General features: G+C 43.9%; 1 long non-coding RNA gene across 1 annotated transcript in view; it reads left to right on the top strand.

Moving 5' to 3' along the window:
* The first annotated feature begins 441 nt into the window (after positions 1-441).
* The window catches only part of LOC310896004, a 30,515-nt gene continuing 5,278 nt past the window's right edge, over positions 442-25,678 (top strand). Inside the window, exons 1-2 of the long non-coding RNA XR_014581115.1 lie at positions 442-1,572; positions 1,744-1,819. This is a non-coding gene — a long non-coding RNA (uncharacterized lncRNA). The remainder of the gene's footprint in view (positions 1,573-1,743; positions 1,820-25,678) is intronic.

Genomic DNA, 25,678 nt, shown 5'->3' on the forward strand with positions numbered 1-25,678 from the left:
TGTACACCATGGCCTATGTGCCTATGTAGGGAACTGCCCCAAAGTGGGCACCCACGCTGTTAGTGTGGCTTGCCAGCTGGCATGGGAGCCCAACATCTGCATTTTCAGGACTTCCAGACCCTGCTTATCCCACCATAGCGGAGCTGAGGAAACCTGGGCTGCCAAGTGTCTTACTGTCTCCCAGTTCACCACTACCTAGACTGACTGGGAACAGGGACATGGGAGCCTGGAAGCTCCAGCCTCACCTCTCCTGAGGAGCTGGGAGAGAAGTTGGATGTTTGGGAGCTTAGGGTCCTGCGACTGCAGGATCTTAGCTCTCTGGAAACCACCGGGAAGGCTCCCAAGAGGAGGGGAAGCCATCCAGCAGCCTGCCAAGAGAAGAAGTGAACCCATCAGCACCCCAAAGGGTGACCTGGTGACTTGCTGGGACTCTGACATGCCTTACTGAAAGTGGGCTGCCTGCATGATGTATACAGGGGTGAGCCTGGAGAGAAGCATCTGCGGGGACCTGAGGGTATGGACTCCTTCTCCCATGCATTAGGAAGTACAGTCCTGCAGCTAGACACAGCACAAGGCACAGGAGGCACCTGAAACTCAAGGCTTGCGGGGGCTTGGAGGGGGCTTGCTGGGCATTTCAGTTCTTTTGGTCTGACCTAAGGCTTCAAACTGGAAGGGCTTAAAATATGTTGATGCCAACTCATGCTATATTAATTACATTTTGGGCTTTTGATGGTGTCTGTAGGGATCAGGAACTATTCTTTATTTTTTTCCCCACTTCTTAGTACATAACTTCAGAAAAGAGGTTTTTGTCCTCAGGTGATGTATTGGAGATGAGCTACTGGGATGTGTTTGTGCTTCTAGGTACTAAAAAACTCCAAACCCTCGTGCCTGTCTTGCTCACATGGGATTAGGGGAGTAAGAGGAGATGTTAGGAGGCAGGAGCTGGCTTTCTTTGGGATAAGGTATGTTTCCTAAGATCATCTTTTCTCCTAAGATTTTTTTTTCTGGCATTTAGAGACCTAAAATATTGGCAACCTCTTTGCTTTATCTCCTTCTCTTTTCCTGACGTACACTGTACACCTTTTCGGGGTTTTGATCTTATAAGATAAATTCAGTATGCTCGTTAAAAGCTACCAGTAGCTGTTTTTGATGTATGGGATGTAGGAAGCAAATGCTGCAGGAGCCCTTCTGCACTCAGATCTGGGGCAGATGTCAGTAACCGCAAGGGAACAGACCCAAGAACTGAAATGATCTGTTCTGCTCCCCACTCTAGCACAGGGCAGGGAGTTGTTTTGGAAACATTGCAGAAGAGTCGAGGAGAAGTTCTGGGCTTACAGAGAGTTCAAGGGCTTCTTATGACTTGCATTGCAATGTGAACCACTGACTGCTACAGACACTCAAGCTGCTTTGCAAAAATAAACCACCTCATTTTTCTTCCCCTGAGTAGCACAGAAAGACAGGAGTCAAGGCTGACGCCTGAAAAGCAAACCTGTCTGTATTTCATAATAATAAGCCACAAGACCAGTGATGTGAGAGTCTTTTGGGAGACCTGGAAGGAGGACTCTAATTTTTGTAATATTTTATTTTATTTTATTTTATTTTATTTTATTTTATTTTATTTTATTTTATTTTATTTTACTTTATTTTATTCTTTATATTTCTTCCACTCCATACAACAAAGAGCTTTGCTCTGGTTTAGCAAAGAACTTTTCAGGATGGCAAATGCTTATGTTGTCTCTGCAGCTCTCCAGACCCTTGGAACAAGCCTGTCACACACTGACTCCCTGTGCTGCCAGGAGTGGGATCGCCTGGTGCCAAGGTAAGGTGCTCCCCACATGAGCCCATGTCACAGCACCCCACTCCATGCTCTCACAGAGCCTGCACTTCTCCACCAGCCATTCCAAACGGAATGAGGGTCACATAACATTCTGCCACACAAACATGCCAGATCAGAGACAAGCCCATAGAGTGCAGTTAACAAAAAAATGGAGGGCAAGGCTCAGAGGGAAAATACCCAGGGGTCACACATGCTAGCTAGGAACTCCTGAGTGGTCACCTACATTTAATTATTCTTCATTTTACATTGCACCCTAACCCCTCGTATTCATTTCATGCTCCCATGTAAAGGAATGTTTAACTTAGATACAAAAGATGGGCTTACTGCTGGCTTTCGTTTGACTGCATTTATTTGAAGTTTCCACCTTCTACTTTCTTCCCTGTGACCAATACCATTTGGTCACACAAACCCAGCTTATACTGTTAGAGGAGATCTCTCTAGCTCACACAGCTGGTTCCTCTCACCTCAGGGACCTGCTGAGCCCAAGGGGTGCAGGCTCCATAGGCACATAGGTTTGTTGCTACTGGGCTTGGCACTGGGCAAGTGCCGAAGGCTGACAGCCATGCAGACATCCTACAGATGAAGGAGCCTACCTGCTAAGCATAAGCATTCCCCGTAGACCTAAATAGGAGGTGACTCCTCAGCAAGGTGATCCCCATAAACTATAGCAGTGGAGGAGCTTGGTTTAGTGTAGCTGGCATTTTCTTGGGAAGACTTTCTGTAGCAACAAAAGTTAACTGATACAAGCCTGTTGGTGGTGTGTGTGTAAGAAGGGGGCAAAGAGAAAGAGAGTACAAAACCAAGATACAGTCCCTAAGCTGCAGTAGGATGCTGCAACTTGACAAACCGTGAGTTGGAAATATTTGTGGTGAAGAGTTTGGATTGCCCTCCGGTGGCCAAATGGGATTTCATAGAGCAGCACAGGTCAAAGGCTGTGTCAAGAGAAAAGAAATTCTGAGGAAAAAATCAGCAACTAGAAACAGCCTCTTATTGCATCTATCTAATGCATATTTCACAGGATGGTGGTATCTCTATCACAGTCATGGTAGCACATCTCTTACAGATAACTAATATTTGTCATCTTCCTTTTCAGTCTTAACTTCTGTATTATCACTCTCCCGTGATCTTGCAGACATTCGCAGCTGTCACCAGCCGAGCACTGGTCCAGCTGGGACCTTTGCTGGCAGATGAGGGTGGGACAATTTTATGCATAAAGCCAAGATCAGCAGTCGGTGCAGTATCCAGAGACAGGCCAAACAGACTGCATGCAGCAGAAAGAACGGTCTTCTTAAAAGCACAAGGCAGATCACCAATAACAAAATTCATATAAAAAATAGTGAAGAACAGGCTGACTTCACTCAGTAGGAAAGAAAGACAAGAGAAGTTTGGCGTGCTCAGTTTTTTTGGTTTGTTGTTTTTTGTTTTGTTTTGTTTTGTTTTGTTTTTCTGGGACAACACATTGTCCACATCCATTTTGGACAAGGCCTCAGCTTTTATCTTCCAGCTACACATCTGGCCCCTGAGCAATTTTCTGCCTCTCGAACATTGTTCCTGAAGGATATTCCAACATCAGACCAGCGGCATGAACAGGGATTAGAAAGACTGTGTGAAGGGAAATCAGCTCCTGGTGCATCCTGGTTTCGTTCAAGCTTTGTTGGCAGGACCTTTGCAGAAACTTCCTGCTTCCTTGCCATGCTGCTGCAGGTCCGTTTCAATTAATGAGCAAGGCACCAAGCTGTTGGTTGTAGCTCAGAGAGCTGAGTGGCAGCCAGAGAGATACCTTCTCCTTGGAGGACCGAAAGCCGTTTAGTACTTGGCCAGCCAGCCAGCCATTTCCAAATGAAGCCTTTGATATCTAGGTGCTGATTTTAATCTAAGGGTTCAGCGGAGCTCTGTCACTTTGAGACCAAAAATCACAGAATTGCGGGGCTGGAGGGGTTGTCAGGAGAACACCTACTCCCGCCATGCACTTGGCTCTCCTGTCAGATATATGTCTGATTTGGCCTTAAAAATCTCCAATCACAAGACTAAAAAGTCTCTGTAGGTGTTTTTCTGAAATTCTGGATCTTCCTAACAGTAAGAGTTGTTTCCTGATGTCTAACCTTTAACACAAATTAAACCCATTCTTCCCATATCCTTATGGGCATAATTCATCGTAGTCTTTTACAGTGATGTTTTAAGTACTGGGAGTCTTTCATCGTGTCCCATCTCAGGATGTTTTTTTTTTTGTTTTTATTATTTTTTTTTTCTAGATTAAAAGAAAGAAAGAAAGAAAAAAGCAGTTACTTGATCCTTTTCTCATAGGTCATGTTTTCCAAATTTCTCCTTGTTGGTCTGTTCTGGACCCTATCCAATTAGTCTCCATCTCTCATCAAGTGCACAGCCCCAGAGCAGACATAGTACTCCAGTAAAGACCTCACCCACACTGAGCAAAGCTAAAAAATTACCTCCTGTGGATTACACAACACTGATGTTATTAGATGCCAGTACAAAACCGTCTGTGTTTTTTTCTGCTTTCTTTACAACATCTCGTTTTGGTTTTTTTTTTCTTAATTCAAGAATCGTCAGTCTTTACAGACCCTTCACCAGCTTCATCTCCTGTTCTGTAGTACTAATTAAACCTGTTACTAAATCAAGACCTAAACTGGATGTAGATCCATGGAAATTAATGGTATAAGTGTGGCAGCAGGAATGGTGTAATAAAAGCAGCAAGGAATAGAGTCAGGACCAAGGCCTAGGCTGAGTACCCAGTTTACTTAGACTGCAGAGAGCTAATATATCCACTATGCGTTAGCTTTGCTGTCTGCAGAAATGCATATAATTCTTCATATTCCTCCATGGAATCAGATGTATACTCCTTATATCTCTCGTTTCTCATACCTTTCATTTGTTTTATGAAGAGTAAGATCAGAAAACGTTTGAATAAATTTGGTTCCTGACCCTATCCCTAGTATTCATATCTTTATTCATGAGCAGTCCCCTCACATAACCCCATGAACATCGGTAGGAACTGGATCTTAAATCTTGCTCCCATCTTGCACAAATGGAGTTTAGAGCACATATATGTGCTCTGATCCATTAAGGGTGTAGATGTACAGATAGTGACAACCTAAAAAAATTACTTAGCAGAGTTTTGAAAGGCCCTTTTTAGATTTACAGTTTTTCCATCTTGTAGTCATAATTAGTGTTCTAGATATTGGATATACAGAGGCCAGAGATCTGGAACACTGGGTGGGTACTGCCTGAGATGACTCCTGCCCAATTAAATTCTGTAAGGACTTGCTCTCCCTTCACCAGTGAAGAGTTGCTTACTCCTGTTTTATGGAGTAACATTTGGCCATCTAATGGTTCTATAAATATTGTTCTGTAACTGCTTTCATTTCAGTCAGTTTGGCTCAAAATACTTTTTTCTATAAAACTTGGTAATGCTGGGAGTGCACTTGAAAATATTTGTGTACCTTTTATTTTTTCCACATAAAATACATTTTATGTGCTACCCAGCATAAACACCTAGGAATTACACAGGTAGGTCATTGTAAGGATGATGGAAAATAAACAGGGGGGAAAAAATACTTTGTTATAACATTCAAATCACTTGTCCCCAAAGATCAAATGTAAATCATAGATCTGGGAAAGCCCAGAAAGATAAGAGGAATAAGTGCATTTAGACACTTCAGCTAGGGAGACGTTTTGTAAAGCTGGCCAAGAGGAGGTCACTGGTGACCTTGAATATTTAGACATATGACTCATAGATAAATGGATACTTGAACCATCAAAAAACAAAAGATTAATCATCTGTTGGCCTCTCTCTTTTCTCTTTCTGCCGTGGCCAAAAAAAAAGCCCTGCAGTGGTGTGGTTATTTTATTTTTTTCCCTCTGATTTAATTCTTCTGTTAATATACAGTAAAGAATCAGACTTGAGCTAGGAGGAAGCATATCTTCTGTTTACAGTAGCATATATTAAAAGGGGGTCCTGAGCATTGAAAGAGGGGTATGGGTGTTTCACCATTTTAGCAAGTGCTAAAAAACTTGGGACTAACCTATTTTTAAACAGTTCTCTTCAAAAGCCCCCCCCAAAGTATGATATTTGCGCTCCCCACAGCAAGTATGTAATTGCCTCACAAACATCAAGCTACAGGACTAGTAGATGTGACCAATGCAAAGGGCCGGAGGACTAGAAGAGGCTCTCTAGTTTAAAAGTGTTAAATATCTCAGTGGACTCACACAGGCTGCAGGTTTCACCTGGACCCATTCTGCATTCTCTGTATGGCTAATGTGACAGTATTGCCTTGGCATCAACAAATATCTAATACAGTTCATGCCTTTGGCTGAGGGTCTTGCCTCTTCCAGCTGTTCACTGCTGCAAAGCTATACAGGATTTCAGACAGTGAAACATACAGATTTATCATTTCTCATCTGCCTCCTGTTGCAGGACAGTTTGCCCTGCTGCACAAAAAAGCCCCAGCTGTTGTTATCCAGGTCGGGCTATATCAGACGAACCCTTGCTTGCTGAGATGAGATGTGAAGCGATGTGATGTAGGCGGCTGGTCCGAATCCCTGCTTCCAAGTAATGCAAGTTGGAAGACACATTTGGATAGCTCCAACACACTGATAGTAAAAGACAGAAATTGATGCTTTTTTCTTTTTTAACAAATTTTGGCTTTGGCTTCTTTGTCAAATTCTTTCTTTGTTCAGAGACAACCTTGGCAATCACATCACAGAAATGAACTCATGAAATTCAGTCCGGAGAACAAAAGCTGGCATCCTTGTTCCTGTGCAGAGTGTGGATTTAATCTGAACATCCGTGTGATTGCTAAGCAAACAGCTCACATCTGTTGCAGGGTGGATTTGTTTCTGGTAGCTGGGATAACCTTTCTCACCTGCCATTTGTGGGCTGGAAAGTTCAGCATCATAAATCATAGCAGAGACACAAGTATTTGGGGAGGTTATTTGACAGCAAAGCCACAGTGGAATGGTTCACCTCTACTGAGACAATATTCCTCCACAAGTAGCTACTGATCAAAGCCAAGATATTTTGTAAAAATCCAAAGAAAATCATTTATAATGTCTATTAGATTTGCCCACTACCATAGCAGAAATTTGCAACTACCTACCAAGTGGAAGTACTGAAAGAGGTCATAAAAGTAGACTAACCCAGACATGGGTTATTCTGTTTAAAATTAAATATATATGTGTGTGTGTAAAAAATAAATAAATGTGAGCACATCAGTAATATCCTTTGCTTCTGCTGGAAAAGGTGTAGATGCAGTAACAGGTGTAGATGCAGGGAAATAGGATGAATGATGCAGGTAAGCTCTGATTTAAGACCCAGCAAAGCCAATGGTAGGCTTTCAGGACTTCTGCAGTATATAGTCCTCACTCTGCTCCACAGACAGCTGGAGTCTCTGCTGAGTGCTGCCGTTTACTGTGTCTGTTTCATTCAGTCACTTACAGCTGCCTTCCCTCTAGCCATGGAAAACCTTGACCCTATCAGTCTAAAGACCACGTCATGAAGTTTCACCGCATATTGAATCTAATATGCTCCTTCATTTATTACTATGACTTACATGAAAGACATCTAATTCCCTTAGAGCTAGTGGGAGTTTGGCTTTGTTCTCTATTAAGAAGAGACGAAGAGTCAGTGTTTCCTCACTTTTTTTTTTTTTGGCTGAAGACACAAATCCATCCCCTTGCATTTTATTTACTTTTAGTATGTTTGTGGAGTTTTTTAGTTTCCAGGGGAATGCTAGGCAAGAGAGCAATCATCATTTACAAGCCTGTTCTCACAAGGAAGTGTTGTTACAGCTGTAGTCATACAGGGCAATCTATTTGTACCACCACAGAACAGTGATCCTACACACACACAGTACTGAAATTGGCTGCTCTTGGTACTTACATGGTATCTATGATAATAAGATTAATCTGCACAGCATTGATACCGCCTTTTGTAATTCAGTTTTGTTGTACTTTGCAACATCTGTTCTCATGGTACCCCTACCTCTATCTCATCTCCCTTTTACTAGAGCTAAGATAGTGCTAAATGTGTGGCTGCTCTTCCTCAGTGAGGTTGCTGCACATGAGTATCCCGGGAAGGGGATTTTACTGGATGAGGAGGCTGAAGACTAGGAGGTTTGGGAAGAAGTCTCTCTGCCCTCAGCATTCTCCACAAGCTGTCCCAGGTCCATAATCAGGTCATATTTGGAAATCAGAGGTTAATGGAGAGACACCGTCCCACTGGCTTCTGTCAGTCTCTTGGGTGCTGTTGATCCCTCGTCCAAAATCTTTAAGAGTTTTATGGTACCTGGTGATATTGTGATACCTTCATCTGGCACCAGTTTTGTGAAAGATTGAAGCAATATCCATAGAAATATGAAATTCATCTGAACGTCTTCCATTTTTCATCCAGGGAGATCTGTCATCAATAATAACAGACCAATTGGACTCAGTGTCAGTTCATTTGCCAGCAGGAGCAGGGAGACGATCATCCCCCCATACTCAGATCTGGTGAGGCTGCACCTTGAGTACTGTGTTCAGCTTTGGGCCCCTCACTACAAGGACATCGAGGCCCTGGAGTGTGCCCAGAGAAGGGCTATGAAGCTGGTGAAGGGCCTGGAACACAAGCTCTATGGGAGCGGCTGAGGGAGCTGGGGTTGTTTGGTCTGGAGAAGAGGAGGCTCAGGGCAGACCTTATTGCTCTCTACAGCTACCTGAAAGGAAGGTGTGGGGAGCTGGGGATCGGCCTCTTCTCACAGGTATCTAGTGATAGGACCAGAGGGAATGGCCTCAAGTTGTGCCAGGGGAGGTTCAGGTTGGAAATGAGGAGACATTTCTTCTCAGAAAGAGCAGTCAGGCATTGGGACGGGTTGCCCAGGGAGGTGGTGGAGTCACCGTCCCTGGGGGTGTTCAAGGAAAGGTTGGACGTGGTGCTTAGGGACATGGTTTGGTGGGTGGCATTGGTGGTAGGGGGATGGCTGGACCAGATGACCTTGGAGGTCTTTTCCAACCTTAATGATTCTATGATTATATCAACTATTTTTAAAAAAGAAATAATGCTGTGATCAGTCTGTTTAGCCACTGAATTTTCCTCAGGTAGAAAAGTTTTGGGGTCAGGTACAAGTTTAACCTGGTCACCCCAGCATTAAATACTTTATTTAATCTGCACAATCTAGCTTTCTGTTTTGTATAGTTTATGAAGAGCACATTTCTCTGAGTACATATTTGAAAGGGTGTGTTCACCATAGATGTTGTTTGTTAACATTTTTCCATTCCTGTCAGCTTTTTATCCCTACTTGCAATTAAATTGACAACTGAGAAAGGCAAAGAGTATTTTGACTTATGGACCTACTGCAAACAGTAAGGCAAAAATTGAAAGTAAAAATATTCAAGTTTGACCCATTTACCTGTCAGATTACTGTTTTCAAACTGCATTTTCCCAGTACACTTTGTTGCAACCGAAAGGTGCCAAAACATGTTTTCTGTTAAATATAGTTCTTCCATTCCAATGCTTTTTTGTTATGAAGATCACAGAAAAATAATTTTCATGAAGCCTCTATGCATCAGACAACTTTGTGAAATTAGGAAACTGCAGGTGAAAAAATTGATATTTTCTTTCCATGCTTTCAGATAGATAGTTCATTCAGGCTACTGTCCCTATGCAGCTGCTCTATAACCAGTTTCTTTCATTCCTACTCAATGGCCCTCGTGAGTTGACCAGGAAGATGGCTTCTTTCCAACCTTACCATGAAGAGAGTGTTTGCAATGTGAAACCCAATGCACTCATCACCCCCATGATGGTACTGTCAGCTCACTCCAGAACATCTCAGACCTCAGGTACTTCCCTGCTCTGTTTCTTCAAGGCTCTCAGACCAGTTCCACCATTCTCCAAGAGGCTCCCAAATATGCTCCAGCTGACCTACGTTCCTCTAGCACACACCTGCAGCTGCTGCTTCCTTCTCAGAGGCAGCCAAAGGAGGACTACTAGCCTCATGGTTAAACTGGGAAATGGGAGACCAAGAATCAGCTCTTGCTCAGCCTAGGACTGGTTGCATGTATTGTACAAGGGAGTGTAGGTGACTCCAGAACAAATCTCCCCCAAACCTAAGCTGAGCTCTAACTTTAGCAGTCAGGATGTGCAACAAGACCTATACTTTAAGCTCTGAAATTCTCTTTTGAACTCAGCCCTTAACTGAAAATCATGACCCCTGAAACCTGAACAGATGAGGTAGGACATCAAGGCCAGAAGCAAGTATAGCTCCACTAAAACAGAGGTCAAAATTATGTTTGAAGTCTTACTTTACTGTAAAGTTTTAATGTAAAAGAAAACAGCATAATGACATCTTACATGTCTGGCTAACACTCTGTAAAGCCTGTTTTATATTACTACTCAAAGCATGTATCATATAAATGACACTCACACTGACATGTTTACCTCAGTGTGTTGTCTGCATAACATGTTAGATTGCTTTTACAGGCGTGTCAATGAATTCTGGCATTTATGTCACTATACTTACTGAGGTTGTAGCTTGAAGATGTATAGATAAATTGTGAGAAGATGCAGCAGACCAAAAACCTGCAAAACAGTTCCCCAGGAAAGCAAATACTGAGTCTGATATCTCAGATAGCCTCTTTCAATGCAATTGTGAGATGTTTTATGTTTACACTTCAGATATTTAGATACATGTCCCTCAACGGAGCTCTGTGTCTTCTTTACTCTTGCAAGAATGATATAAGAGATCTCACCCAAAGTTCAGAATAATCACTGGGAAACCTCTCACCAACTTAGCAAACACCTTAGCTAAGCATCTAGATGCAGCAAAGGACTGCTGCTTTTATTTCACCTAACAGCCTCTCAGGCACACTGAGAGCTACACAAATGTCTGCAGTGGCCGTTCTTCTGAGTCCAGTCCCAAAACGTGGCTTATTTTAGCATCACACCGGTGTGCAAGGAGGCCCAGTCTTGCACAACCTTTGCACAGCAGCCTGGCAATGCCAGCACAGCCTTTGCAAGAGAGGAGGCTCTTCCATGCAGCAGCAGTCTTTCATGGCCTTGCTGAAAGGAACGGGTTGGCATAGAAAGACAGAACTCAGAGATTCATATTTGGGGGAATCAAGCAGCCCTATGAGGGAACAGGGAAGTGGCACTGCAAAGACTCCTGTTAAACCCAGAACCCCAGGAACAGGCATCTGAAATAGCAAGCAAGTTTACAGTGCGATGGGGGAGAGTTGCAAAGTGATTTGTAAAAGTCTTTGTAAAAGAGAGGACTATTTCAGCTAGGAAGATAACTGGAAAGTGGGATAAAAAGCAGCAGGGATGTGTGTGAATAGCATGATATCATTCTGATAAGATGGCTGTCTTTCAGACAGAGGAATCAGTCAGCCAAATCTGTCTGGACATCTGTATAGTGTCACACAGGAATTATTAACTGAAACTGTGAAAATGGGAATCAGCACAGAAATGGTTAGGAGATGAGGACATGCCTGAGTTGATCGCAAGGGGTTCTCCTGCAAAGAAATCTAATGAGCTGGGGCAGCTTTCTCAGGAATGAGGTTAAATATCATCAGTTCAGTGTGATCACTGGCAGAGAAAATGGGAATGCCTAGTAGTATTTATTGATGTCAAAAAGCTGGGGGCATTACCAGCATGCTGTGATGCCATATGGGTTAAGCCCAATGACCAAGAGGGCCAAAGTAATAAATCAGAACAAAGATTAATAATGTACAAAATCCAAGCTCTTGTGCATGGTGGTAAGTTACCCAAACTTCCACAACTGTCAGGAGTCCTGCTGTCTGAAAATGTGACTGGGAGAAGACCTGTCAGTGCAGGTCATGGGATGACCCAGAACTCTTGGGAAGGAGAAGAGAGGGGAAAAGGCGACCCCAGGACATGCAAGGAGAGGGCTTTGCAATAAAGACACAGAAAGGAAAGCTCCCACTGCACACAGACAGCCCTGTGGAGACCTCACAGGTTTACTGCATACAGCTTTCCTTGGCCATATTTGCATTGATAGATACACTAAGTGGAAGCGTAGCAGTTGTTGACCCCAGGATTATGGGGAGGCCATCTAAAGACATCAGACTAGGTAAATTTGGCTTTCCATGAAGAAAGAAAAAAAAAAAAAAAACAAGGCTGAGAACAAATATGACTGTTGTCTGTAAATGTAGTAGGGTAAAAAACAGAGAGGGGAAAAGAACAGCTTGAGCCAAAGTTCAAATGATTGTTAACTGGACGTAGCTACCCTTACTTGGGGAATCATGAGCTTGTTTCTCAGTGCTAGAGGAGCCCTGTGCTGAAGGGCTCTTCACAGAGGTGCTGTGAGGACAAGAAGTCTCCCTGCTTCTCTAATATCTAATAAGACAACTGAAGGTACCAGTTCCTTCCAGCTCCCTTAGTGACATGGGAATAGAAGTGACCCTGCCTGTGCCAGTTCACATCACGGCAGGTGTGTGCTCTGCCCTCTCCTTGCTGTGTAGTGCAGAGCCTGAGTGGCAGTACCAGATCCCAGCATCACCTCCTTCCTGGAGGTAGCAATCATCCCTCTGCACACTCAGCTGCAGTTCATTATCTCTGTGAGGAGGAAACAAAGCATTATGCTACGCTGAGTTACAAAATGTCCCTAAGCGTCTTGTGTAAAGGACCAGAGAGTGAATACAAATTACAAAGGAAATAAATTCCAGAAAAAGTATAAAATAAACAATACTGAATTTATTAAACTTGACTTCTTTTTTTTTTTTTTTTTTCAGTTTACAAAAATATCAAAAATCTCCAGAAAAATGTAATGGGCCAGACTGAATGTGTTCCACTTGGATAACAAGCTTCCTGAAAACCCTACAAAATAGCTCAGAATGTAGCTTTGGCTTCACGGGAAAAAGTAATCACTGGTTGATAAAGAAATCTCTAAATGATCTCTGCCCAGCACTTCAGTGTTTTGCTTAAGGTCTGCTTTGTCAGGGAGGAAGGGCAGGAGCAGAGCTGCCTGCCAGATTACTCATTGCTGGCAAGAGGATGTGAATCAGTGTTTGCAAATCTACAGTGTGCTGAAAGGAGATATTTATTGAACTGAAACAAAAGGTTAAACTGCCAAGGACTGTGATTTTTTTCCAGGGCTTATGTACAGAACTAGATCATAGTCTAGGTCTGAAACTGAAAATAGTCATGCGTGCAGTGAATTTAGTAGGTTTAGTAGCAGATGATCAGTTTGTGTTCCTGGGCTGGTTATGCACAACATCTAAACCCAAACTCAGTCTAATTTCTTCGTCAGCTCTAACTGTGTGCTGAGAATTGGCCATGGTGGCAAAACTGCACAGAGAAACACATGCTCGAGTGGAGTCTGAACTGCCTTTGGCTCTTCTGGTGTTATCCAGCCTTACTTTGTTGGGATTTTCCCCTGGATAAAAGATCAGGTTCCTACATGCTACTGGTTCCTACTATCAGGTTCCTATTGAAGGCTACTGATGCCTTTGTGCTGAGAAGGAAGCAGGGTTTTATCTGCCTTTTGACAAGTGTTGTGCCAGCTGCACTGTAACATACCATATAATGAGCCATAACTACGTGCCCGTGGTTTGCCATGCAATGTGCTGCCTGCACCAAATACCTCAGCAGCAGTGCCAGATAGCAAGGAGTGAGGAGCACGGACAGCTATGAGATCAAATGAAAAATAGGTGGAATGAATCATTCAAAATAGTGAAGTTTTTAATATCTTTTCTTTGTGTGGTCTCAGAAAAGAATAGGACTGGCTGTCTTGGAGGGCCAGTTGTTGCTCGTTGTTTTCTGAAGTCCTGCAGATCGTTTAACATGTACTGTGGCTTAAAACCTGTATCCGTATATTTTCATTTTCAGAATGGTTCCCATTTTGCTGTTTTTCCACCTTTTCTTTCTCTCTCTGTTGGCAAGGAGGAAAAAAAAAATCTGGAGGAGATGGTGGAGAGAAAGGGCAAAACCAGAAGAAAAGTCCTTGTCTGCTGAAATTCAAACAAACCAAGGCTACATTTTTCATACGGCTGTTTCTTTGGAAGAATTGAACACTGAGATTTCAAGAAAAGGACTAATTTACACTGAGAAAACAGACTATTTTTTTCCATTTAAAAAATTTAATTGGCTTCATGCAGTACTTCTTGAAGAGGTAACCAAAGAGATGTAAAAACGCATGCATTAGTAGTTCATATTCACAGTGGTTTCTCACTAAAACTCATGCACCACTGTAAGACGGTCTAATACAGTACTGCCTGGGGACAGGATGGGAGTGAATGTACCTTAATCCCAGGAGGAAAATATCCCCTTCAATCTTTTTTGCATTTACTCAAAAATACCTAAACCTGCCTTGAATCTCTATGCTCCAGGCCAGCCGAAAAGGGAGCCAAGAACTCAAGGATATTCTTCTCTGAAAATAGCATATTTCCCCACTCAAAAGAGAGAGAAAAAAAAAATCCATCAGTCTGACAGACTTCCAGAAAGCAGTGGGATTAATTTATAGTTGCCAGGAACCAAGCTCTGTTTCTTTAGGCACCAGCAAGAAAGGGGCTATTTTACATCCTTGTTTACTTAGCTAATGAATATAAGAGACTGCTTAGCAACCTCTCATCAAGCAGCATGAGGCTCACCTTCCTAAAAGCAGACTCACAAAAATGTAGTGCAATCATTTTGCTGTGTTTTAATGTGTTAATAGAGGAAATTATGACACTACTGCACATTATTTGGACGTATTATTTCAATGTTTTATAAAGGTTTCAGGCTCTTTAAAGGTACATTTTTATTTAATGTTAATTATGTGCTTTTCCCTTTTCTACTCAATAAGCCTTTTATCTGTTACATCGTCATAAAAAGCTTGTTACATTGAGTGTATTAAAGTATATTGCATTTTCCCCATTTAGCTTCATTCACAAAGAGCTCCTAGATTATGGCAAAACTGGTTTGGCTTGGGGGAAAGGAGACAGAGATCAAACACATGGAAGAAGTAATATAGGCAGGCTCTAAGATGTTGCATTAAAGTGAACTCAGAGGTCACAACTGCCATCTTAAAGTCATCAGCCCTTAAGGGATGAACCAGCAGCCTCTGCTTTCAGTAGAGGGCTTAAACCAGAGGGCAGTTAATATGCAGAGAACAGTGCCCTATCACCCCAACCACAACATCCAGTTTGCACCATCCTATTTCTGCTTAGCAGGAAATTGGGGTCACCTGAGTGTGAGGCAAAATCAAGGACAGAAAGAAGCCCGCTTGGTGGCCTCCTGCACGCACCTACTGCCACAAACAAGGAGGGCCGACCTGGGCTTGGGTGCTTTGGTCTTGCGGCAGCTGATGGGCAGAGAGGAGAGCAGCTTGCTTTGGCTTCTGCCTGAGGGCAAAACAGTCCTTCCTCCCACGACAGCGTGGTAGCTGGTTGCTCTGTTTTACAGTTGTCCATGGTGAAATCCCAGCTCCCTTTCTACTCAAGATTTTAAAAGTGGTTCAAGCTGCTTGGAGAGGCACCTGGCTTTCCAGGCAAATTATTAAAATAGTTTCTTCGCATTATTTTTTCCCCTCTGCCTGAAGCCAGCAGGTAACATCTGGAAAACATACAAAACAAAGAGAAAATTGTCATTTCAAAGAGGTTAGTAGCTCTTTAGCAATTGTCTGTTAGCAAGGACGGTATTTGCACAGCTTTTTCTCAACCCAGAGCAGGCACAGAACAAGGATTTATTAGCTGCAAATGTAGAAACCCCATGCAGATACAGGGGTTAATCTGCTCTGCCACTACCTCTCCCATAGAAGTAAGTAGTGTTGGAGCCTTCTAAAGAAGTGGGGGACCTTGCATTTCTCTTATACAGGTGTAGCAATAATCTAGGTACTTAGAAAGAAAAATTTCTACCACAGAAAGCCCATCTCCTCTGTTTTAGTGAAAATGGTGAAACAGGAACAGATCTCCCAGCCATAGCAGCAGGGTGAAAAAAAAATTAATGACCACAGGTGCTTAGGGTCTGCAGCAATGGGTCTGCCATACAGGAACCTGAGATCATTAATTCAAGGAAAAACAGTGCTGTGGAGGTGTAAGATTATTGTATTACCAAAAGGCAGAGTATGTGACGTGGGGGCACCGGCCTTCCCTCTCCTCTTGTTGCAGGCAGAGCCCCTCTGGGGAGGCTGCGGTGAGCGCAGGAGGTGCTGGCCTGCCCGGGGTGGCAGTGCCCCTCTGCACAGCCAGCCTGAGCTCTGCCCGGGGACACACAGCACAGGCAGCATCCGTCACCTGCTCCTGCTTATTCTCCTGTGCTTACTGTGCAGGTGAAGCTGAACAACCCAGCCGTCCAGACGCAGGACTGAGAAACAAGGCAGGCATGCACAAGAGCTGTGTGAACCTGCCTGTGTTTGCACAGCCAGGGAGAGACAGGCAAGGAAACCACTCCTCTCACATTTTACTATGCTGGTCTAAGAAATTTGCCTCTAGAGCAATGGCTGCATGATCAGGAGCTGACCAAGGATCCCTGTTTCTGCTGTGTTTTGGGATACAGCCTTGGGCACGGTGCATATGTGGCCAGCTGGCTTCCAGATCCTCTCAGCTGGGAGCATGAGCTGAGGAGCATGTGTCCAGCTGCATCCCCCGGGAAGATGTCCCGTGTTTGCCAGATCTTATAGATGTGTTTGATAAAAGATCCCAGATTCCAACACCGCAGCAAGAGTAGGAATGAAATGGGACCTGCCCGAGCCATTTGACTCTCATGGTTTTTGGCACATCCTGATGTACAAATAAAAACATGTTGTGCCTATGAACTCTCAAAAGAATAGATCAACTTAGTCGGACTGTAAGTGTATTATAAACTTTATGCAAAAGGTTAATGGGAAAGTTACTTAAAATTTGCAGAGACGTGTTCATTTGACTTGTTTGACAATGGAAACTAAGGATAAGGAACATTGAACACTATTTCACTGAAGACTTACAAAAATGTTAAAGTAAAATCTACAGCCAGGCATTTCAAAATAATGCATAATATTTTATGGTAAGAACTTACAGTAATAATTAAATCAAATCTTCTTTCAACACTGCCAGTAATCTAAATGAGTTGAAAATCAAATTCATGTCAACAAACGATTTAACGAGCAACATTATACGGGTTGTGTAATGACACATGCGAGGACCGCTACCGACAGGCCAACAGAGCCTGAGCTGTTCCAGCACTAGGAATGGTTCAGGGATGCCTCGGTGGCCAGCTCAGTCCCTCGCACACAGCCAGCGAGTTTTCTTTTGGACTGGGCTGTGGGAGGGAGAGTCGGTGTGATCAGGAGACAGAAGGAGGTGCAAGCAGCTCTCTGGTGCTCACGGGAGACAAAGAAGAGCTGTCATGTAGGAGAAAAACATGTCTTTGCTAGGTACGTGGAGGCTTTTCTCCCAAAGGACTTGGCATAATCCCAAGTGAGGAAATTAGCTTCAGAAAAAGCATAGCAACTTTGAAGGAAGCCTCAGTCTTTTCAGCAGGTGATGGGAAGCTGGTGGAGGAAAAGCAGGAGAGAGCTCTGAGGGGTGGGAAGGAGAAGAGTGGCCAGGAGGTGACCAAGGACCACAGGCAAAGAGAGTGTGCAAGCAAGAAGGTACAGGCAGGTATATCAGAGACTCGAGAAACTGGAGATAAACAGCAGGGGATTGTTTTCCTTTGAACCATCATGTCCTGAGTGTTTCCTGTTACCTGTTTCTTCCTCCAAGCTCCTGTCAGGAAAGCTTTAAGTAGCCGAGAAAAATGGAGGCAGAAAATGCTGAAGACCCACGTGAGAGACCTCCGAGGTAGACCAAAGACATATACTCCTGAAAAGACATCTCCTGAGGCTGTTGCTAAACAATACAGGATGTGAAGTATAAAACACTTTACCTGTATTGCGGGAAACTTTCAAAAGACAAGTACGTGAAACGTGATCAGTGCTTTCCTCTGCTGATAAATCAACAACAACAATGGCATGATGATTAGTCTGACTGACTTGGCCTGCTTCATATGTGGTCTTGCAGAATGCCAGCTGCATAGATGCTGGGCCAAAACCAAACCCAGGATGGGTTTCTCTGGGATGCAGATGCAGGTTTAAACCCCAGATTTCCCTTCAGGTTTCGGTTCTGAACTGCATCATTAAAACTCAGTGGGTCTGTCTAACCTGCAGTCACATCTGCTGTGGTAAGGTTTGGCTCAGGAAGCAGGAAACCTGGAAGATCTTAACAAGATTTGACCCTAAGCTGGCCCAGATCTGAATGCGCCTGGAAGACAGTATCTGCTTTCTCTGAGCATTTCCCTCAGAAAAGATAAATTTTGCTAGAAATTAAAGCCTGCTGTTTTTTATGTAATGGCTTGTCTGAGCATCCCACTCACATCACCAAGCTGCTAGCCAGGTATGAAGAACGTTATCTCTCTTTAGTTCTCAACCACATCTATAATAATTCTCCTAAGTGGAGATGGTCATTCTGCCAATCAAAGGAAAATCATCCCTACCAATAATGAATCTGCCCAAACAACAATTAATTTCCTGAGCTGGCATGTCTCACCAAATTAATTTTGCAGCAGTCTGGCCAAAGTAATACTGCATTTGCACTTTTTTTTTGTTTTCAGTCAGCACCACACATGCTTACTCAGATGTCATCACAACTACTCAGGAACTGTGATTATAAGAAATTCAGAAAACTGAGTTGAAATTATATAAGTGAGCTGCCTCACAGCTTGTTTCTTCCTTCTTTAGTATAAAGGGATGGTATACAATCACATGAAGTAGTTTTGCTTACTTGGTCAAGTTAAGATTATAAACATGGTTTCTAAATGTTGCCTGAAGTGCCAGCCTTATTGGCTGATAAATGAAGCTCAGAGACAAGATTTCCAGTTGTTCAAAAAGCCAGAAGAGGTGCTCGGTGTTGTTCCACATAATACTCATTCTGCAATATTTTAAAGTCATCTGTGCAGCTTCTGACCAGCCAATCTCCCTCGCCCTGGAGGGCAGGCTATGGCATGGTATGATCGTAACACAGTGCTTTCTATTTGCTGTCTGTGACTTCAGCTGAAAACACTGCAGCATTACACATCTTGTGGCATGTCCACAAAAACTTACTGTGCCAGCAAGAGGTAAAAACCTGGAAAGCAGCTCTGCCTCATGAAAATCACAGACCTGTTGCTGTGACATCCTTTGAGTTCATATCCCCAGAAAGGCATAATTAAAACATCGAATTAAGTAAGAAATACCTTCACTTTTCTAAGACCCTCATCCACAGCCCTTGTAATCTAAAGAAGTCTTTGCATTGAGTTATTGCCAACTAAGCCAGTAGCTGTGCCATACATGTATCATATTTCCTTGACAATCTCCATTGTAATAGCCTCCTACAGCTACTCAGAAGCTTCCCAATCTTTAAAGCCTTCAGCTGAGATTTACATACTGTGAAGACGGTCTCATCTGAACTTTAGGCAACTAACTAGGATAACTCTCGCATAATGAAAGGAAATGGAGCTGAGATGCTGAGATGCTCCACTCAAAGACACTTGTGCCTGTGAGCCTGGGACCCATCCTTGCTGGGCACTTCTGTTTCAAGGCTGAGGAGGAGGCGCAGGACCTGCAGCTGCTGTTCCTGGGAGCTAACAGCTGCATGGAGGCTCAGTACCACAGCAACAGGAATAGGAAAGGGCTGGAGCTGGCAGCAAAGCAGGAGAGAGTTAGGAGCTTGGAACAAGAGAAATGGGAGGCTGGAGTCAATGAAGCAATCCTAAGAGAGAGAAGATGCTATCAAAGGCTCAAGGCTGGTTGACATTTCACAGGAAACCTTAGTCCTAGCTTTTCTTAACTACTCAACTCTTGACTTGCGATCTGCATGATGTTGTTTTCAAGGAGAGTTCACATGTAACAACTGCATACATGCTTTCAAGTGCACATAGTCCAGAAGACCCAATGGAGGGCTGACATCCACATTTGGCAGGTGTGACATACAAGGTGGGCAAACCACCAGGAAAGCAGGACATCTCAGGTAAGGACTTTTGGCAAGTCTGTGGCAGTCAGAAGCAGAGCCCTGAGGGCAGGCACAAAGTCCTCCTCAGGCTGCCCGGATGCCTATCAGTGCCTTCCTGCCATGACACTGAAGAGCATCTTCTCATCTGAGGTAGCTTCCACCATGACCACCCTCTCTGAGAACACAGCAAGAGGGCTGTCCTACACTGCCTTTCCCCCACCTCTGCAGGCCATGTCCATGGGAGGCGTTGCAGTTCACCCTGGCTCTGATGAGGAAAAACAAGTGCCTGGCCAGGAGTGCTCCACGCCTACTCGTGAAGAAATGAGACCTTGTCTCTGCACTGTGGCACGTGCACAGCCCACAGCCAGGCCCAGGCCCCAGGTGCTGCACCTGCATTCCTTCCTCTGAGCCTCCCTGGGGGCAAAGCCGCATTGTTCCTCAGCCCGGATCTCCATAGGGTTTTCCCCAGGCTGGAGCAGCCTCACAGCCTGTGGCATAGGAGCTCCCAGGCAGGCAGCACCAGGGATCAGCTCCCTCCACCACAGCAGGAGAAGGGTCCTGTGGTCTGCTGCTTGCTGCCCGTGGCTGAGCCAGCAGCTCCGCGGGGTGCGTCTGCATCAGCACCTCTGGTGATGGTTGTGTGGATCAGCGGTTCAGAGCACCCACCTCTGAGACCTGAAGGAAAACCCAGCCAGAAAGACCAAATACCTAACTTTTCCTATTGCTTATACAAACCTAGTCCTTGGCAGCTTATTCCCTTTTTCACCAGACTGCCAGAGACACCACAGAGCCAGTACTGCCACCACCATGGCACGCAGCACACCACGGAGCTGGCCCTGGACAAGCCCAGGTACTACCTGGCTGGAGCAGCACAGGACTCATCTGCAAACCTGCATGGGCTGACAGCTCTTGCAGGGTGCCTTTTTCTACAGGACACCTGCGGACGGGTGCTTGCTTTGTGGAAAGGACACTTCAACAGATCCAGAGATTTGAGTAACCTCAGTGGTACTCACTAGTGCTGGCTGACTTTGTGGTGTTCACCAGTCCGGCGTCTCCTCAGCACAAAGCTCCTTGTTCCCTCCTAGGGAGCTGTTATAGCCATCTCAGAAAGCTCTTCCCCGGAGAACAAGTTCACAGCCGGAGACGTCTCCCTGCCCACGGGCAGCGTGCCCCGCGGGGCAGAGCCAGCAAAGGGCTCTGAGTCACACATGAGCCGCCTGTCAAAGAACAGCTGGAGATGCTCAGTGGTGCTGGAGTGCTGGGCTCCGAGGCTGCAAAAGGCATATTTGGGGGTTTCGTGACATGCCGTGTCCTTCAGAGCCAAAAGTCATGGAGTTTGTGGCCAAACAGATGGACTTTGCTGGGAGGAGGGGGTGGCCACCTGAGGAAGGACTGTAGAGCAACCAGAGCCAATGCCAAACATGTGTAGGGCTTCTTAGCAACCTGGGATTAGCCTAAACATGCCATTGCACAGCAGATCTCTGGACATCCCCACGCTCTCCCTTACTCACACATACTAAAACTCTCCCTGGAGTGCAGCATCGTCAGTGGCCTCCCGCCAGCAGCCTCCCTGCACCGCTCCATCCTGCTCAACGGAGGCCAGGAGCCAAGTCCCAGCAGCTCTTGTCCCCTTCCCACACCGAGTAATCTAACATGCAAACACCTCAGGCTTCCCCCCTTCATCCCAAGGTGTTACAGAGTCTTCCACATCATTGATCTACAAGAGGAAGAAGAAAGTCAGAGCAGGAGTTTCTGAACAGATACAAGTACCCCAGCAGCACATAAAACACATCATATTGCTGTTGGCTTGTGGACACCCAGAAACAGCCAAAGTCAGCAGTGCCTATCACAACTGCTGTTGATGTTGACACTAATTCAGACAAGCCTTGCACTGGTGAACGACTCCGTTAACACCGTCCTTTAACTCAGCCCCCAATTCCACCTCTATGCATTTTTTTTTACTTGCGATTCTTTGCTGAAACTCACACACGCGGCTCAGTTCTTCTGCATGTGTCTAGTGGATGCCTGCTCCCTGTCCCAACTGAGAGGTCCGTGACAGAAGCACGGTGAGGAGCAAGCCAGGAAGCCTTCTCCTGGAAAACACACCCAGCACGGAGGGTTTGGTCGGGAGTGGAGCCATGCTCAGCATTTGCTTCCTTCTCATATATAAAAGCCTCATCATGCTGGACCTGACGTGCACGGCACAGAACTCTGTCTTCCTTTCAAAGATTTCTACTTGGCTTGCTGCCTTTCATTGCAGAGCCATATCTCCTCTCTGGATTTCCTTTTACTAGGCATTCAAAGCTTGTCCTCCTGCAGCTATGTTCCCTGGCTGTGCCCATTTGCACGGGGGTGTGCAAATTGAGCAGGGCTAGTGAAAAATCCCCCCCTCTCCCACTATCTGTATCATGTGCTCAAAACCAAAACAGTCTCAAGGCACCTCTGCTCTGTGTTCTGGGTCCTGTCCTCAACAGCATGTGCTCTTACTGGGATGTATCCCAGCTGGTCCTGCTTCTGCGAGCTGCTCCCTGCTGTCGTAATATGATTGATGTGTAGGAAGAGCTAGGCAGAAAGAACAGAATAGAGACCAAAGAAAGAAATCAGAGAGAAGGCATGGGAGGAGAAAGGTGGAGAAAAAAAAATTACAATAGTGAAAACAGAGAGAAAAAAAAGAAAAAAAAGAGAAAATGAGATTATGGGCAGATAGAAGAAGGGGGAAAAAAGAGTGGATAAAAGGCGTAAAACAACAAAAAACTGAGGGAAAAAAATATTGAATGAAGCAACAATAGCAGAGACAGTCCCTACCCTGAAGATACACATTACGACAGAAAGCCCTTTGACACTGTAGATAGCTTGGACATGAGTTAGCAGATGCTGCCCTTTCTGTGGGACTGGGGCAGTCGTGTGTCACAGGCAGGATTAAAGGCACCAGAATAGCCTTTTGAGGGAGTTAACCCAACAGAATCAGAGAGAAAATCTCTTGTTAAGCTTGAAAGGATCATTAAATCCCTTATCAGAAAGTTGATCTGTTGCACGTTCATACTCAGCTTGTTCAGTGCTCGTGTGCCCATGTCCTCCTCACTGCACGTGCACAGGGTGGGCAGATGAGCATAAAAGGGAGTTTACAACACAACAACAATAAAGCTTTCTGCCCCCATGTTCCCTGTGAAAATGGGGCCAAATCTACGCTACATACAGAAATAATCAGTGCTCTCTTCCAGCGTGCTTATTAAACTAGATTTAAAGCTAGTCTGTTGCAAAATAAAAGACAACTTGAACTCTGGTTTATATCAGTTTTTTCATTGTTGAGAAGTAAATCCTTCAATGAAAGCCCACATTTTACCAATTTAAGCAATACTAAATGAAAGCAATGCCGATACAGTAAATGTTAAATTAGAGGAAATGAGTAAAACCCACTTTGTCCTCTTTATAATCTTCCGAGCACACATGCAACCAAGCTAATTCTGACTGAGTTACCTCCATGCAATACCACATGTGGGAGGAGGTTGCAGGGAAGTTTTCTAAGGGAGTTCACAGCAATGGTGTATTTGTCCCTGCGAGGTCAATTACTCTGCTGAAGCACGATTGCTGGCACATACTAGACTCACTAGATTAGAAAACACTGGAGCTCTTCTATTGCTTTTGAAGCTTCTGCTCTCTGTGTTTGGAGTGGCTAAATACATCGCTTTTTGGAGGGAGATTTAACAAATCTTCAAGACCAAGGGTAAGATTTTCCAAAAATTCCTAAGTGATTTAGAAGCGCTTCTTGCTTCTAGCAAAGTGTGGGTTCCTGTGTTGCTTGGATGTGTCCTAAAGAGTCACCACAGATCAAAAAATGCTCACCAAATTACACTCACCCGTACTTGGTAAGCAGCCAGCGAAGACCCAAAAGAGGAGACATGAGATGGGACCCTGGACTCAGTGTCCCTGGTGCGGCACTGCAAAAGTGTAACTGGGGGCAGAAGCTAGCTCCTTGATGCCTCCAGAAAATGCCAAGGAGTCAGTTGCTGCATAGCAAAAATAAACTCAAATTCATAGAATATGATTTTTGTTTGGGCCTGATATGAGCATTGGAAACACCCTTGGTGCAGATTCTGTGGCCATTATGTTAGCAGTTGTTCAGCCTCAAGTTTCAGTATATAGGAAGGATTCGCAGCTGCTGTGAGCCAATATGCCCATGCAGATATCAAGAATAGCCACTTTTGAGGCAGCCTTCTCAGAGCTAAGGGAATTTACATCATATGAATCTTTGAGCCTAGTGCCCTCTCTTTACATGCCTAATCCGCAGAAATGTCATTGTTAAACGCTATGCAGGAACCACAAAGTCAGGCTCTTCAGGATATGCCATTAACGAAAAGACACATTATCAAGAGATTAAGAGATTTACAATATAAAGAATATTTCTGAACCATTAAGTCATTTTGAAAATCTTGGTTTAAAGCACCATTTGAATCTTTCCCAGAAACAGGAACACAGGGAAGTGTAAATAGCATACGAATTAGACTTGACTAAATAAAGACATTTGGTAACCAAAGTAACTTCTTAATTAAATTCTTTTAAACACTTAGCAATCAATGGGATTCATTTTGTTTTAGAGTAGCAAAGGGAGGATTTGAAGGAATGAAAAGGAGAGGGGAAAATATTTTAATTGCATCAGATGCAAAAACATCCTCTTACCTCGACACATAGGCAACTAAAAGAAGCACAATGTCAGTGTAACAGTGTTGTGTTAAGAAAAACAATACAAAGAGCTTTCTCTTATTTCTGAGTTTCTTCCTCTGGTTGCAGGGTACCCTCACTCTATATCTGTGAGGCAATATCATACTTTAAACTGTGATGGTGTCCCTTCAGTTCTACAACTCAGAGGGATAGGTTGATTTTAGACACAGCTGTACAATGCTGTAGCAATGTGTTAATAGGAGTCTGATGCTGACATTTTCTGGAAATAAAGTCAATGACCACTTAATCTATTATCAGTATCTAAACTAAAAAAGAATGTAGTATGTAAACATACAGTATTAACTTCTATAAATTATTTCAGTGTTTTTTATCTTTGAATTATAATATTAAAAGCAGTTAGTCATAAAAGAACAGAATATGTTTATTTTCTTTAAAAATAAAAGCATTTTTAACATTCTTAGGAGCTGATATTTGTGAAGAACTGCATCCAGGTCTTGAAATATTAAAACCAGCATGATCTAAATGCATATCTATATAGCCCTAAATAACGAATCTAATCAGTATGTTATTCTTTCTCTGAGGGATTAACTTTTTCCTCTGTCACATCTGACTTTTAAAAACATCAGTCTCCACACTTGGTAGACTACTTTAATGTAGAAGATGAAATCACTTCATGACAAATATTCAGTGTACTGCCATATGCTATTATTCCAAAGCCTAACAACAAACTTCATCCTTTATAAGCAGGACACCGGCCAAACTGCTTAGTTACCAAATGTGTTTGCATTTGTGTTTACAAACTGAGCACACCCCTTCCTTCTTTTAATTAAAAGAAAATAAATAAATAAAAATCCTTGTAATGTATTAAACTAACCCTACGTTTGCTGGCCAAAACTTGGGGAATGTCCTTTCTAGTCAACCACCATAATTAGTGACTGCACTTCTCCAGGGATGGCTCCCCAACACCCCTCTGCCGCACCCTGTGTCAGTGGAGAAATCTCCACCCCACTCAGCTCCTCTGGGTGAGAACACAATGTATTCTCCACTGAAAAATCATTTAGTCTTTGGCTACCGCGTGTTTGTGGTCACTGTGAAAGCCCCCATGTTTCTGGTCTAAGTCGAGGTGATCATTCTTCCTCGTCTAACAGGGTTATTGTGTAATGACTGTTTATATCTGTGAGGAAGTCAGATGTTCAACAAAGGCTGAAATCATAGAATCAGAGAATGTCT

This window comes from Anser anser (assembly GCF_964211835.1).
Source record: "Anser anser genome assembly, chromosome: 3".
Taxonomy (NCBI): Eukaryota; Metazoa; Chordata; class Aves; order Anseriformes; family Anatidae; genus Anser; species Anser anser.